The sequence below is a fragment of the Monodelphis domestica genome, chromosome 3, assembly GCF_027887165.1.
Source record: "Monodelphis domestica isolate mMonDom1 chromosome 3, mMonDom1.pri, whole genome shotgun sequence".
Taxonomy (NCBI): domain Eukaryota; kingdom Metazoa; phylum Chordata; class Mammalia; order Didelphimorphia; family Didelphidae; genus Monodelphis; species Monodelphis domestica.
In genome coordinates, this window is record NC_077229.1 from 332,704,221 (window position 1) to 332,721,672 (window position 17,452).

Consider the following 17,452-nt stretch of genomic DNA (forward strand, 5'->3'; position numbering starts at 1 on the left):
AATCATGTAACCATGGAAAAAATATTCTAATCAATTAAATAAAAATTTTCAATTCAAAAATTAATTATTTTTTAAAGTAATAAGATGAAGCACATTACAAATATAGACTCATTTTATTCTCACAACTCTGGCTGGTAGGTGGGGTATTATTAGCATTTCCAGTTTTTACAAATAATGAGACTGAGGCTGATAGAAATGAGGTGACTTGCCTGGAGTCATAATCAGTAAATGTCTGAGGGTGGATTTGAATTTTGATCTTCTTTAGTCCAAGTCCAGAATGCTAAACACTGTGCCATCTACTTCTATTGTTATGGTTAATAATGTGAGGAAAGAATTATATTCCAAAGAAGTACAAAATCAACAGAACTCATTAATGCATTAAAATGTTTTAAAATGTAATATTCCATGCCCCGCCTCTGGAAAGGAGCGATCAGGTTTGTCTTCTCATATCTAGAAGACGATATTCGTAATTTTATCCCTACAGTATGAATAAAAAAAAAAAAACCCTCTTTTCATTACCGTGGGCACAGCGTGTTACTTCCAAAATAGCTGTAGCACTTAGCATTTTTAGGAGGCTTTTCCGTGATTCCTAGATGTAAGAGAGATGAACACCTTTACGCTGTTACCACAATCAAGGAAGCAAGATCATTGAACTGTGAGGGTAGGAGAGCAGGAGGGCAGCAGCTGCCTCTGGTCTTAATTAGAACCCTGATCCTCTCCTTAAAAGGCTGCCCGCAGGCAACAGACTTAGTGGGGAGTGAGACTCTCATTTCGTGTTTGAACTAAACTGGCTTACTATACTGCAGTTGCAGAACTATTTGTCTTGGCAGAAGAGAGACTGAAAGAGCCGGATCCTCTTTGTGGGAGAAGTGTGATCTGGTATGCCTGGGTAACTCTCCCGCTGAGTGCTTCCCTATTCTCTGTCTTGTGCTGGGTTCTTCTATGAAGTGCCTGAGATCTTGGGCATAGTGAATACTGGAGGATTTGGAGGATGATGAGAATTTCTTGTCAAAGGTCAGGGTTAATTACAGTCTAGAAAATACCTCTGAGTGCTTCTGGATTCTCTCAGCTGTTGATTTATATATATATATATATATATATATATATATATATATATATATATATATATATATATGTATATATATATATATACACATATATATATATAAATATGTTTTATATATATACATATATATAAAACAACACAAAATTCTGATATAATTGAGATGTTGTCAAATTTGGCTCTACTCTCATAACCTTGCCTTTTACTACACACAACACAGATTTTTGTGTTCTAATTGGGTAGGCTGCTATCACTTACAACTAATGGGATTTTTGTCCATGCTTTTTTTCTATTCCATTTGCCCTAGAATTTCATCCTCTTCCATTGGGACAGTGTGCTATAGAGTAATAGCTTACAATAAAGCCTCTCCTATTGACTAGCTGCTTTTTTAAAAAGCCTAACCTTCCATCATGGATTGGTTCCAAGGTAAGGGCTAGGCACTGGGGGTCAAGTGACTTGCCCAGGGTCACACAGCTGGGAAGTTTCTGAGGCCAGATTTGAACCTAGGGCATCCTGTTTCTAGGTCTGGCTCTCAATCCACTGGGCTACCTAGCTGCCTCCTGACTAGCTGCTTTAAATCAGTAAATAAGCACTTATTAAACACCTACTGTTTACCCAGAGATGTGGTGCCAACATCTGAGAATAGAAAGGCAAAAACAATCCTTGCCTTTAAGAAATTTGTATTCTAATGGGGGAGGCAACATATAAATGACTGAGTATATATTAGGTAAATACAGAGTAAATGGAAAGTAATCTCAGAGGGGAGGGCACTAGCTGCTTGGGGAATAGAATAGTTTCCTGCTCAAACTAGGTTTTGAGCTGACATTTGAATAGACAGATAAATAAGTGGTGGAGGTAGGGAAGAACATTCCAGGTTTCAGGGACAGCCGGTGAAAGGGTATGAAATGGGAGTTACAGTGTTGTATAGGGCTCAGTTTTCCACAATTTGAAGGGTTTAAACTCCATGATTAATGAACTAAACCTTAGGCTGTCTTCCAATACCATGATCAAGTCTCATCTTTGCCAGCTCTTTTGGTCACACACTGCTCTCTTTCCAAATTCCTTTTACATACCTAGTAACAACTTCTTAGTTCAGTTTCTACTTCTATAATTAATTTTCCAAACTTTGATATAAGCTCCTTGAAAGAGGGTATCATATTTTCTTTTTTTTCCTATTTCTCAAAGCACCTAATATGGGTATAGAGATGTTATTAAATTACTTAACAATTATTGTTATACTTGACTCTGTAATTGTACAAAAAAGTCAACAGACACGATTTTCATAGCCTAAGAGTTTTCAATCTATGACCGATAAAAAGCTTCAGTTGTATTTTTTATCAAGGGCAAACTGAGTTATGCAAAGGTATCTACTAGGTTTCTAAAGGCCTGAAGTCTCCCCTCCATTCCCAGGCTGTATGACCAATCTCTAATCACATTTTCTTTTGGGGTGGACAGATTAAGGAAAGGCCTTAGACTATGTTTTCTGTCAAGGTGGAAGCATGGAAATTTCTTTCATCAATATATATCAGCAGCTCATCAATGACATAAAGTATTTTTTAAAACTCTTAATTTTTGTGTTGGTTTCAATGCTAAGACAGAAGAGCAGCAAAGGCTAGGCTGTTGGGGTTAAATGACTTGCCCAAGGTCTCACAGCTAGGAAGTGTCTAAAGTCTGTTTTGAACCCAAGACCTCCCAACTACATGCTTCTTAGTTGCCCCAATGCCATGTCTTAGCTGCCTGGGAAACTAAACTTCTGGGCTTTGCTCATGGTTTCACACCTATATGTGTCAAGAGGTCAAAATTAAACAAATCTCATAAAATAGTAGCTCTAGAGTTTGAAGGGATTTTTGAAACCATCCACACCCATTTCCAAATGTTAAACATGAGGAAAACTGAGATCAAAGGAGATAAAATGACTTTGCCCAGGGTCACACTGGTAGTTAACATCTGAAGTAGGATTCAACCCAAGACCTTTGACTACAGAGAAAAATCTCTTTCTACATCCAGCTTCATCATATTTCAATTCTCTATGCCAGAAGCTCTCAAAGTGTGGCATTAGTCAATGTCTTATCATGCTGGATTTACAAATACTCAGCCACTAGATTAGAAGGCAGTGTGTTATTCCAGGAGAAGGGAGAGAGACTTTCTAATTTGAAAGTCTGTTGTTGGCCTTGGGATTTACAACAGTATAAATGTTGCCTTTTGGCTGACCTTGCCAAAGATATCAAAGGGACCTTTTGGTAAAGGAGGCCAAAACATATGTTAGATGGGATTGTCCATTAAACCAAAATAGAGACAGACTCTAAAATTATTAATGTCTAAAGGGAATCTATAAAATGCATTCCCCCAATACTGCCAGCCTACTTCTAAGGTGGCCTATTCCATTTTTGCATGGCTTGAGGCATTTTGTTTTTGGTTTAATTTTTGCAAATATCTAGACTAAATTTCCCTCTTCTTTCAATGAAATTTCTCCTTGTTTGGAGCTATTTGGAACAAGTCTAATCCTTCTTTCAAATGGTGAACTGTTAAATATATATATATATATGTATATATGATAACTATCATGACCTCAGTGTATTTTCTCTAGGTTAAATCTCTGGTCTGTCAACCAATTTCCACGTTCCTGGACCTTCAGGTTGCTCATCCCCAGGTTCTTTTCTCTGTTTGCTTTCCAGGTTGTCAGTATGTTTCTTAAATCATCTCCATAATTGAACATGACATTTTAGATGTGTGCTAACTAGAGCACAGTACAGTGGGATTTGTGTCCTCCTTAATCCTAACTTACTTGCTAGAAAATAGATTTGTAATAATCTTTAACATTCTAAGCATCCTTAAGGTACTGATGGATGTGATAGAGGGCTATGTATCAATCTTTACCAAAGGTACTTTACATGTTAAATAGAGACTTATAGAGGCATGATGCTTTAAGCCAAAATAGGGAAATTTTATTTATAAAAGAAGAGATATCTTGGTGGCATGGGTATCTTTTAAAAATTTTGAACCTTTTCATGAGGCAAATCTTTTCACAGATTTATTTGTTTCATATCTTGAAAGGAAAAATGGAAGGAAATCAACTCATTATCTCATTCATTTGTTTGGGATAGGACAGAAGGAGAACCATGGGATTTAGAATCAGAGAATCTATGTTAAAATAAAATACTGGCTCTGCTACTTACTAGTTTGGGGACATCACTTAATCCCTCCAGGCCTCAGTTTGTCCATCTATGAAATGAGGGATTGGATTAGATAACCCCTCAGCTCATCCATGGTCCCATGAATTAAAGTTTGGGGGGGTAGGTGGTGGTAGAAAAATTTGCTGTCCTCCCCAATCAGCAGTTTGGTTGGAAATGCAAGCATAAGCTGCAATCATATGTACATTAACTCACTCAATGAAATGACCTTGCCATATAATCAGTAATGAAAGGCTGAAGCTTTAATTTTTGCTGTCCTTGAACTGAATATCCTGAAAGAAAGGAGGTTTAATGAGAAAAGAAATGACAAAAATACAATAAGAGAATTACTATAAATTTTTAAGGTCAGAATAGGGACCCATTTTACATTTATTTTTCCATAGAAAAGATGTTCTTCACCTTTGATTTTTAAAGAAAAATTATTCCAGACTTCAAAGTCTTTGATTTTTATGTGAAAAATTGTCACTTAACATAAGGATTTCATTGTTTAATTATGTATATTTGTTTAAAAAGCTTTGTTTTTTTTTTATTTTTTCCCTTTAGTGAGAGAGGTAAAAAGGAGAAAAAAATTAATGCTTTTTAGGTGAAGAAAATTAAAAATAGGTTTAATGCAAAAGTATTTCCCCTTCCCTGAAGTTCTGTTCCCAAGCATACAAAGAGAAGAAAACAATGTCTATGATTTAGCATTGCTGAACAAAACCCATAAAATTTCTTTGCACCTCCAATTCCACTATAAAATACTATTTAGGTCAGATTAAATATCATTTTGCACAAAATGTAATTTAATTAGCTTTTTCTGCATGGGAAATTCATTTTTGTCATGGATTTATTTAATAAATATGCAATATTTATTCTTTGGAAATGTATTCTCTAAGTTTGCACTATGGAAATATAGAAAAAAAGACTGTCTTGATTTAGTGGGTCAGGTCAGGGATTGAATGGTCCCTAGTGGCTGCAGGAACTCTAGGCATGCAGATCTGTTGCTAGGGAACCATATTGATCCTTTCTAACCTCCTCACAGGCAGCCTCATCTGCTTCCCTGTGATTGATCACCATCATTTACAGCAGTTGGGTAGTTAGAAGCTTTGATTCTCCTTTAATATTTATGAAGTAAAAAAAATGACCATTGAAACCTTAAATGCTTAATGGCATTTTATTTTTCTACAACAGAAATCTGCCTTTGAAAGTCCTTTCAGTCTGCTTTTCCTGGTTATGGATATAGTTAAATAGGATGAATTTATTCTCTCAAATCTAAACTGGAAGATTGGCCAAGAATAATTTTCTTCATATTCCTCTCCCCTCTCTTTTTTCCTTTGGCAACATCATTTCAATTTGCCTTTTTTCCAATGAAGTTTCTGCTCCTAATGCTAAAACATTCTGCCATTTTGAAAGTAATAGAAGGATTTAATTAATTGTCATATTAGACACCTAGACCTTAAAGTAGATGCTTGCTGGTATACTTAACATCTCTATTCCTAATCTGGTGAGCCTTGACTTTCTCCTCCCTTATTTACCTGAATAGATGGGTGGTGTCATATATAGTAGAACTGCAATTTAATAATACTTTAATTAAAAATATCCATGGATGGTAAAATCCTATGAATTCCTATTGTCTAAATTGATTTGGACCCTTAATGCTGCTCAGAGTTCTCCTACTATTGGATTATCTTAGTTCTCTTTATCTTCCAAATCTTCTCTTCTCTCCTGCTCCAAAACATCCCAAATACCAAATTTATAAGCAAATGAAGCCTTTGGTTTCATGGAGATTCAGAGAATCTGAACTCAGCAAAACCAGTTTTTTTTTTTCCTTCTGATTAGAAAGGGATAAAAATATCCGCTTTTCACTGAGGTTAATCTCTCCACCTGTGTCCTTGATCCACTTTCCTCCAGGACCATGCTGAAGCAATCATCAACTCTGTCTCATACATTTTTAATCTCTCTTACTCCACTGGCTTCTTCTTATCCTTTACAAAAATAATCAGAGCAATCTGTAAAAAAGAAAATAAAAACCTTTCTTGACCTTTCTATCCCATATAACTATGATGCCATAACACTCCCTCTCCTTTACCAATTTTTAAAAAGTTCTTTATTCCCAATTATTTTCCTTCCTCACCCTTCTTTCTTTCTCCCCTTGAAAACTGGCTCTAATTCCTAATATATCTAAAATTGTCCTCTCATTGGTCTCTACTTAACCCATGACCACCATGTACTTTTTCAATTTTCATCCTCTTCAATTTTTTTTAGGAAATTTTGGCACTATTGTTCATAACTTTCTCCTAGAAGATATTCTCTTACCTTGTCTTCAAGAACTATAATGCATTATTTCTTTGTTGGCCTCAAAGCCAGTTCAATGAGATTGTCCTTTACAAAAGAAAGGGTGATGTACTTTTTTCTCTCTGCTGCTTTTGCAATTTAATTTGGGGATCTGTAAGCTTTTAGTGCTCCTAAAGTGACATGTCTGTTCATTATCCTATTGGTCTGAGTTTTACAAATTTCTGACCAAGGTTTGGCTTGTTTGGCTTATAATGATTGTATTTCCTCAAACTTCTGATGTGATCATCACTATCAGGCCATTCTGAAGTTCTGCAGGTTGAGAGTGACTCAAGTGTTGGCTCTTTTTAGGTGTAGGATTCCTGCTCTTGTTATTCTATTACAGAGATAAAGAAGAGAACTGAATTACAATTCTACTCCTGAACTCAGTCACATAGATATTTCCTTGTCCTTTGCTCAGTTAGGCCCCATATCTGGGGCTCACAGTCACTCACATCTTTTCACTCTGGATTTGTGACCAAGAGGTAGATAACAGGAAATAGATGCCATATAACCCCCATTCCTGAATGCAGCACTAGTTTAGGAATTCCCCTGGAATTTCTTTCTGGCCTAATACTGCCTTCTTTGTTCCTCTGTCTCAATCCTCTTTCCATCACTGGGTACCGGAATACTACCTACTGTTGTTGCCTTTATACAAGTTCTTGATCAGCTCCAACCCCAGGATCCATGAATATCTCTTCCTCTCTAAGCTGCCCTCATGGAAAATTTATTCATTGCAAACTTTTCGTGGCTTTCCCATTCCAAATTTCATCTCAAAAACTGCATTTTTGAAATTAGTGTAGAAGGTGGGTGCTAGGCAAGGTAAGCAAAAATGTTCATTTCATCACTCCATCTTGCCTCCATCTCTTGTGCATATTTTCATTTTACTTTGTAAAATGAGAGATTTGGTTGTACCAGGTGGCCAGCAAAGCCCCTGAGAATGCTACTCTCTTCCATAGCAATGTGGCAATCAGCAAGCTTTCACTTTTCATTTTCTTATACTGTGGATATAGTTTAAATTCAATATATATCTTTTCTTCTGACTTCAGGAAATACACATGCATTAATGCCACACACAGGAAATGATTTCTATGGCAATTCTGCCAACACTAGCTCCAGCACACTGAATTTGACTGGAGTGGTGATATATACATTTTTGAAGACAGCACAGGCCTATTTTATTTTTTCCTTTTGATCCTTGCCAATGGTAAAGGAGAATCTCATTGAACTGGCTTCGAGGCCAACAAAAAAATTCATATCTAGAAAATTAATAGTTTTTAACATATCATTGGCAAAAGAAGTGGACCCACAGATACATTAGCAATGATTTATAATTAGATGATCAAGAGGTTTCTTCTTTCAAATTATGATATAAAGAACATTTCTCCCCTGCTAAATTGATTAATCATTTCATTTAATCTAGTATTTTAGTTGGCCAAAATTTCTATAGATTTATATTTGTTGTTTCTTTTATAAGTGATTCATGAGAATGAAATACTTCATGTGTTTTCCCCTCTATGTATATTCCTATTAAAATACCTCACAAACTCTAAATTGGTGCCTTTAAGAAAATTGTCCTATTAACTATGTAGTTACTTTCAAGATGCTAATGGTGAATACTCATTTTAACCGATCAGTAGGCTCAATCTTTTCCTGTTAGAATATCCTTGGTTGGGATGTATCCCAAGAGACCTCTTCAGGGTCTTTGCTATATAGTATAACTAATAGGCAAGGCATAAATATACCCTCAACAAAATTAGGCTCATTACTAAATGAGTTTAGTCAGAGATGATGAATACACCTGATATGGACCTTTGAAAAACTTGAATTCAAGAGTCACACAGATACATGAGCAGAATGCCAAACTTCAGTTCTTGTTATGGATTTGGTGCCCAATATCTGTATGACCTTGGGCAAGACAGCTTCTATGGACCTCAGTTTCCTCATATTTATAATAAGAGGTTTATATGATTTACCTTAAAGATGATTTATCATGTTAAATAGGTTTATCAGGTGATGGTACCTTTAGCTCAAAATATATGAACCAGTACATTTGTTTTACAGATGATGAAACTAAGGCCAAAAGATGGGATAACTGGAATAAAATGGTTGTTAAAATGAAGGAGATGGGAACTGTGAAATTTTAGGTATTTAAGTGAATATCCCTATGCATGGTGAAGCATAGGAGTTGTGACGGAAACAAAATTTATGAGCCAGAAACTGAACTCATTAAGGAAAGAGAATGTCTTTGGGTTGATAAAGTCACTATGTTTTGAATTGCTTAATAAATTTGAATATTTTGAACCACCAAACTAGAGAGACTTAGGGGTAATGGTAGTAGACTGAATCTGAAAGTGGTGATAGAGAATGAAGAATGTTCGGATGCCCCAACCATGACCAGTGAATCAGAGAGTTTGAATGAAAGTGTAAGCAGGAATATCTTGGTATAAGGAGTGGGAGTCAGGTCTTAAGTGAATATCAGAACATGGAAGAAGGGAGAAATAAAAAAGATTCAAGTTAGAAGCCAGTTTATTAATTATGTTAAATATTACATTGGCTTGCTATCCATAAACTATTCAAACCCAAGTAAGGCAAATTCAAAACTATTGTCAGAATTATTTGACAATCTGTGTTGCAAAAAAAAAAAAATCTGTCTAGAACTAATTATTGATGCATAAATTTAAAGCTCATTTGAAATCCTCCTTGGAAGAAGTTTATCACAATCAGCGGGTCATATCAGTTTGTAATCTTGACCAAGGCTTTTTGGTTCTTTCCCAAGATAAAATAGTTACCTTTAGTAAATTATACAAAGTAGTATACCATGTGCTTCAGAGTCATTTCAATATCTGAATAGAGTTTTTGGCTACGAAATACACAATTCCTTAATGTGTTACTGATTTGTTGATGCCCTACAATTGCAATAACTTCATTACTATAGTCAAACATATGTGAGAATTTTTGTAAATATTGATGTATCCCGAGGCACCACTGAAATTTGGCTACCTTCTTATGACATTTCACCCCTAGGCACTGTTTTCAGGCTCCTATCTGAATAGGATACAAATCTAAAGTTTTGCTGTCTTGTAAATTATCAAGTTCATGATATCAGGGGATGTGAGTTGCTAGGAAAATTCTTAGGCATCCTTCTGATGGATTTTGAAAGTATTCTTTGGTGTCCTTTTGGATTTTGGAAGTATTGTATCTCAAAGTGACTTAAGGAATCTTTCCTCCTAGTACTTGGATATGCAAACTCTGGGGTCAGTATAACTCTTCATAGTCTCAACAGAAGTTGTTGTGCCTATCATGGTGATCAGATTTTTTTTAATCATGTATTTTTCTGTTTTGCTGAGCTCCTGAACAAATCATCGATTCTACCCTTCATTCTTGATTTTCTCACTTCTTATATCCAGTCAATTGCCAAATATCATTGATAATACCCCTAAAATATCTGCCTTCTCTTATGTGGTTAGGCCATAATTGTCACTTCTCCATCCTAGTCATCAAGTAATTCTAGAAGGAAAACAAAATAGAAAACTTCTTTTTGGCTTATACCCACAGTTTTCAATTTAATCTTCCTAAACCACAGATCTAACTACTTTCCTGTTGAGGGCATTGTAAAGCATTCTGCATTATAAATCCCATTTCCCTTAACATTCTTAATTAATATTATGCCCTGCTATGATTCAGTCAAACAATCAGATCCCAAAACTTCATACATCATCACATGGGTTATTCCAATTTAGCACTTGTTCCTTTCAATTCAGTTGTGAATTTTTCTTGAAACCTCTCTGATTTCCCTCAGTTGGTAGTGCTCTTTCCCTCCTCATCATATCATATTATCTGTTTGTGAAAGTTATTTCCTCTCCATGCTCAGGAAGAATATGCTTCTTAAGATATGGATTTATTTCTTTTTTGGTCTTTAGAATCCCAGGCATTCACATAGAAAATACTTAAATGAATATTTGTTCAACTGAATTGAAAGAATTTCCTAATGGGATATTGTGAACAATGATATTGAAATTTGTTTCCCTATATCTGGTGAAGGATGAGACATTGAAGCTAAGTCCAGAAATGAGAAACTATTGACTGATGTCATTGTCCTTTATAAAGTATCATCATAGGACATGATATCTATGAAATCCCATAGTTTAATGTGTTATTTGGCACAACTCTGCAACACAAGCATTGATGACCTAATCAAGCTGTTTCATTTATGAAATTAACCATTTAATAGTCACTGAACATAGATGGTGAGAAATGAACTTTCAATGATTTCACAAGTCCATCAAATCTATATTTTGGCCCCAGTGGTTGACATATATGGTCAAGGTCTTTCATGTAATTTATTTCCAAGTGAAAGAGTCTCCTTAGATAATGATTCTGTAAGATTAAAAATTAATATCCAAAATACTCCAAGTATTATATTTAATAAGATTTATTAATAATAACTTGAAGCAAAAAAAGAAAATAAGAGGTTAGAGAAAAAGAGAGAGCTCACTCATCCAGATGCATATGCAGGAAAAGAGTGAGAGCTAGAGTAGAGTTACCAAACTATATACACATGTAACAAACGTAAATGTGAAGATGAAGGGAAAGGGATGCTGGGAGATGAAGTCCAAGGGTACAAAATTTTCTAATTACACAACTCTATGGAGATTGAGACAAAACTTCAATAGGTCTCCATTTATATTATGAACAAACATTATGATATTCCAGCTTGGAGACTGTTCATAGCTACTTAATGGAAGTGTTTTTTTTTTCTTTAAGTTGTCCTGCTTACAATTTCCTATATTTAACAGAATCCTATCCTCATTACCAAAATAAATGTTGTGTTGTGTATCAATACTAAATGAAGGATAAGTAAGCCTGATGGTACTTTAGCACTAAAGAAAGAACAGAAGCAGGAATTAGTTTTGTAAATAACAATGCTGCATCCAGAAGACCTGCTGTAAATCAACAGTTTTAAACTTCATTTTCAGTTTCTTATTCACATTGTCGGGAAAAGACATTAGGTCATCAATAAAATAACACTTATAAAGTGTTTTATAACCATCACTATATGAGTACAAATCCTTATGGTCTTTCTCCTTATTGCCTTTAACACCTCAGGTTGTTGCAGCACAAACCCTAAAATTAACTAGACAAATAGAACTGCTTTTGTATGGGAGCTCTGTAATGAATATTTGAAGTGAATTTTTTCACATGAAAATCAAAGTTAAATTACACAAGTACTGTAGATATATATTATATGTTTAATGTATTCCTTTTTCTGTATACATAGAGATGCAAGACAGGCAAGGAGTGATACTAAACTTGCAAAGAGGGATGCAAGCCATGCAAAGAGAGATGCAAGACATACAAAGAGGGATGCAAGACTTACAAAGAGGAATGCAAGCCATGCAAAGAGGGATGCAAGATGTACAAAGAGAGATGAAAGATATACAAGGAGGGATGCAAGCCATGGAAAGAGGAATGCAAGACATACAAAGTGAGATGCTGGGTATGGGAAAAGACATTCAAGGGTTTCAGAAATGGCTTGAGAAAGGACAGTTTAAGATTCCAGAGTCACAAATGAAATAAGGAGCAAAACCTCTGAGGTTCCATGGGGACAAGGGAAGCAACAAGGAATGTCCAGAGAGCATCACACAGATTCACAAGAAGCAAGAATTTCTGCAACACAGTATGGCCCACAACTACTAAAATTTGCAAGACATTGAGGAAGACTTCCAATGAAAACTTCCAAAGAATTATAGAAAGTCAAAAGCACATATGCAGAAACATGCAGGAAACATATCAAAGATTGCAACAAAGGCTACAACAAAAGAGTGGGAACCTAACTGTGATGCAGCAAAAGATGATCCTGGGAAAAGACTATAGATTCATTTTATCAACATATGCAGTATTACATGAGAGTTGTTGGATATGCAACAAAAAAATTGTACAATATTCACAAGAGACAAAAAAAGCATCATAGAGAGTAATGAAAAGGGGGGGCAGTGGTCTCTGAGTTTTACAGAGAGAATACCTGATCTAGAAACACTGACTAATTATAGAGCAGGAAAAAGGAAATGACATTCAACTATTCTGTCCCTCATTTTATTCAAGTTCTAATCTGCCTTTCTTCACTGGGTGGTGGTGGTGGTTTTCTTATATGTGCCTTAATATATAATCTAAATTCTAGATACTCAGTTTGGACAAAGGTTTTCAGTTTGCTTTGAGTGACCTATCAAAAAGCAACATAACAACGTGCACATTAGCACAATGCTTTAGATGATTGGGGGAGGGTCTGTTCTTTCCTGTTAACTTAGTCACAAATGCCATTGGCTTTACAAGTTCACATGGATTTCTTGTCCATCACGGAATGTTTATATAATGGGAATCATTACATTTTGCCATTAAACCATCATGCCCACTGAATGAGATTCCATCATTTTTCTAATTATACATATGACTATTCAATTAAAAATTTATTGAGAATTTGCGTTGTCTAAGGCTTTGTTTGTACACCATGACTGAAACCTTGCTCCATCTAATCCCACTCTCACAATTAATTTCCCTCCTTTTAGTAAAACATTGAATCTGTCTCCAAATAACTCCTGTATATCACTTGCTATCTGTGTGACCTTGAATAGGTCACTCAGCCTCATTTTCCTTATCTGTAAAGGCCTATGATGTTATGAATATTTATTTGCATGAAGCAAGAACACCTAGGTTATACTGATTTCTCAGAGGACAAGACTTAAAAACCTTGTTTCTTGGTGTTAATAACATAATGGAAATATTTTGTTTTTACAAATAATCACATTCAATTTCCATGACAGCCCTAGTAGGTAAGTATAATTACAATCCCTATTTCACAGTTGATGAAACCAAGGCAAAGGTTAAGTGAGTTGGCTAGGATCACAAAGCTAGTAAGCATCTGAAGCTGGATTTGAATACAGGTCCAGCATTTTATTCACTGTTTTCAGCTGATTTATGTCAGATCTTTATTAGGTCACGTAGATATGGAGAGATTGAACTAAGATAATAAGGGTGGGACCTCTGATTTCATTAGAAGAGGGAGCTCCTTGTGAGGTAACTCTAGCACCTTCTCTGAAATTTCTAGTCTTAGTTTCCTAGAGCATTGGGATCTTAAATTAATTATTTAAGATCACAAAGCCAGTATACATTAGAGGCAAGACTTGCACTGGGACTTCTGGTTTCAAGGCAAGCTTTCTATCCACTTTGGAAGGAAAAGATTGAAGCAATTCATGTCCCTGACCATAGGGATGCACCTGGGTCAATAATAATAGTACACAGGGGAATAAACATTCCATTAACCTCTCTCCTGATATCAAGTTACCAACATTTGCCAAAATACAAAAATTCTTGGGCAGTGACTAGGAGCTGGGAAACTTCTTTAAATCATGAATGCCATGTAGCCCAATCAGCCATTGGGGTCCTAAGGCCCGGGCAGAATGGAGAGCAAAGACATTTCATCCCTTGGCTGTCCTCCCACTAGAGTCACCCCAGAACTAAGAACATAGTTTAGGTCTCATAATAAATTACCTAAATATCAGTGTTTGGTAGAGAGAAAGCACCCAAAGGAAATTCTATAATAGGCACACTTCCAGAAGGGAGGGAGGGAGAAGAGAAATGAATTGGAAAGGGAATAGCCATTTTTAAGTGCCTAATTTGTTCTTGGAAGTAGGTAAAATATTTACAAATGTCTCTGATTTTCACAGAAACCCTATGGAGGGTTCAAGACTTTTTAATCAAAACCATAACTGACCTCTAAAGTCAGAACAGCCAATATGCTGAAATTATCAACTGCTCAGAAGGTCACAGAGGAGCTATTCCCATTATGCCTTCCAGCTAACTAATAAGTATTATATAGGGTGAGCATTAGTGTTCAGTCTCCAGTCCTTAAATAATAACCTTTGACCATTATATGGTGACTCCTCCAAACCTTCATAATCCTTTGATCACCAGAGAGTAGGGACTAATGTCAGGCTACTCCATTTATAGGAGCAACCCATACTCTTTTCCTTTCCTCTTTTCCTCTCTCACTCCTACAAAGCTGGGCCAAAATTCCATTCCAAAGACCTGATGAGTGAGCCAAGGAGACAAAAAGTAAAACAACTCTTTTACTAAATATAAACAAGTGGTCAGCCAGGAAACACATTGAGAAGTATCACTCCCAGGATTCTACACTACCACCTCTGAGATGAAAACAGAAACAATGACAACACACTAAAGAGTCAAAAAAAAAAATCTATCAGATTCAAAGAGTTATCTCCCTTTTTGATAAGATTTATATGTGCACTTAGCTCAGTTTTGTTCTGGCTCTCAATTACTAAATGATACACTTGAAATTATTAAGGACATAAGACCTAATTATGATCTTCAGACCCAAGGCCTAGGCAGAACAACAATGACAAAAAATGCCTGAACAGAAGAATAAGAGATAAAGTTATTAAGGTTAGGGACACATTTTGGAGGATGTTTAACGTTAAGTTCAGGAGTTAGTTATGTTACCCTAAATGTAGTAGTAGTAGTGGTAGTCTCCTGGTGACCGAGGATGACGATTGTCTTTGTGCATTATCATCTATTGATGTACCCTCATGTGGCTTTGGAGTCCAAAGGCTGAGGCGCACAGTTTGTGGCACATGGGGCCTGGGACGCCAGTTGTTACGGGAGGTGCAGTTGTGGCCTGGTGTCGGCGTTCACACGCAGTGGCAAGACGTCGACGTCGCTCATCTTCAAAGGTGGCGGTGGCATGGTTAATGTGGGTGTGCCAGATGCTTCTGTAAGAGGCAGCGAGTTCTAGCTGCTTTGGTGTCATGCCAGCCCACTTCAAGTTGGACTTTAGCCGATCCTTGTATCTTTTCTTTGGTCGGCCTTGTTTCCTGAGTCCAGCTGACAGTTCACCATAGAATACCTGTCTTGGTATTCGCTGTGGGTCCATGCGGATGACGTGTCCAGACCATCGCAGCTGGGTTTGGAGGACCAGGACTTCGATGCTGGTGGAGTTGGCTCTGTCAAGGACTTCCTGGTTGGTGATTCGGTCCTGCCATCGGATCCTCATGATTGACCGGAGGGAGCGTTGGTGGAATTGCTCCAGCTGTTTCATGTGCTTCCGGTACAGTGTCCATGTCTCACTACCATACAGGAGCGAGCTGAGGACCACTGTGTTATACACTTTGAGCTTCGTCACAGTGCTTACACCCCTGTGTTGGAGGACTTTGCAGCACAGACGCCCGAGTACCTGGCTGGCCTTTTGGATTCTGGCATTGATCTCGTGGTCTAGAGACCCGTCGTTGGCGATGGTGCTGCCCAGGTACTTGAAAGTGTTGACATGAGAAAGCTGCGTGCCATCGATTGTAATGCACAGCTGGTTAGTTGCCCTCCCTGGTGCAGGTTGGAACAGCACCTCTGTTTTGCTGAGGCTGATAGTCAGGCCAAACAGTTTTGTTGCGGTTGAGAACCTGTCCACAATGGTTTGGAGATGATTTTCTTGGTGGGCCATGAGAGCACTATCTGCTTATCTGTGAAGAGAGCTTCCAGGATGAGTCTCTCTGTTGTCTTTGTTTTTGCAGTCAGGTGGCGAAGGTCGAATAGGGAGCCATCCAGTCGGTATTTGATGTAGATGCCCAGGTCTAGATCCATCACAGCATGTCGTAATACTTGGGTGAAGCATAGGTTGAATAGTACCAGAGCGAGGACACAGCCTTGTTTCACACCATTGGAGATGTTGAAGCGATCGGAAGTCTCTCCACCAGATAGGACTTCCCCTGTCATGTCGACATGAAAGAGCTGGATCAGTTTGACGAATTTTGCTGGGCAACTGAGGTTGCTGAGGATCACCCACAATGCATCCCTGTTCACCTTGTCGAACGCCTTTGTCAGGTCTATGAACAAAATGTAGAGACTCAGGTTCTGCTCAAGGCATTTTTCCTGCATTTGCCTCACTGTAAAGACCATGTCGATGGTGCTGCGATCTGGTCGGAAGCCACATTGTGATTCAGGCAGGTTCTGCTCTGAAACAGATGACAGGAGTCTGTTGAGTATGTAGCAATACTCAATATCTATAGGATGCCAACACAACAAACTCCTAAACTTGACATTAAATATCCTCCAAAATTTGCCCCTAATCTAAATAAACATATCCCTAAAACAGCCTGATCCAGATTAAAAAGCAATTGGGAAACATTTGACAAAATAACAATATAGTAAAATATAATGTTAATTTGAGGACTTCTGAGTTAATATGTAGCAAGCAAGGATATTTATGTGTGATTTAATGGACTTCATTTCTATTACAATTTGACACCACTGCCATAGGGCACTACTGGCTTCCTTCAAGTCCCAGCTAAAATTTCCCCTTCCCTTTTCAAAATCCCTCCAAATTCCTACGCCCTCCCTGTTAATTATCTCAATTTGTCCTAAAGTGCTTAATATATGTTTATTAGCTATTGACTGACCAAATAATTGGGAGTCTTATATTCTATTGGCATAACTGAATTTAGATTTGAAGTATTTTTCTCACTAGATTTTAAAATGAAATTAATTATATCTAGAAAAATGGAAATTAGAATATGCAGAGTCACAACTGTAATATATAAAGGTTGGGCTTTTATGGTATATTCCACTTTTAATAGGTTAATTCTAGCACTTCTCCATTTGTGTTCCTTAGCTTCCTCATGACTGTGACAAGGAAATCACTTTAAAAGACTGATATATATTAATTTAAGGTCGCCAAGGAATTCAGCTATGTAATTCCTAAATGAAAACTCAAGTCAGCAGTCAACCTTTATGGAGTTTAATTACAAACAGGATGAAGAAAGGTATTAGAGATAGAGAGAGAGAGGGAGAGAGAAAGGGGAGAGAAGGGAATAGGGCTTAAATA

The 17,452-nt window shown here is 36.9% G+C and overlaps 1 long non-coding RNA gene across 1 annotated transcript; it reads left to right on the forward strand.

The window, feature by feature from the left end:
- The first annotated feature begins 698 nt into the window (after positions 1-698).
- Positions 699-12,982, forward strand: LOC103105980 (uncharacterized). Its single transcript, XR_464255.3, has 2 exons — positions 699-879; positions 11,846-12,982. It is a non-coding gene; the product is annotated as an uncharacterized LOC103105980 (long non-coding RNA).
- The last annotated feature ends 4,470 nt before the right edge of the window (positions 12,983-17,452 follow it).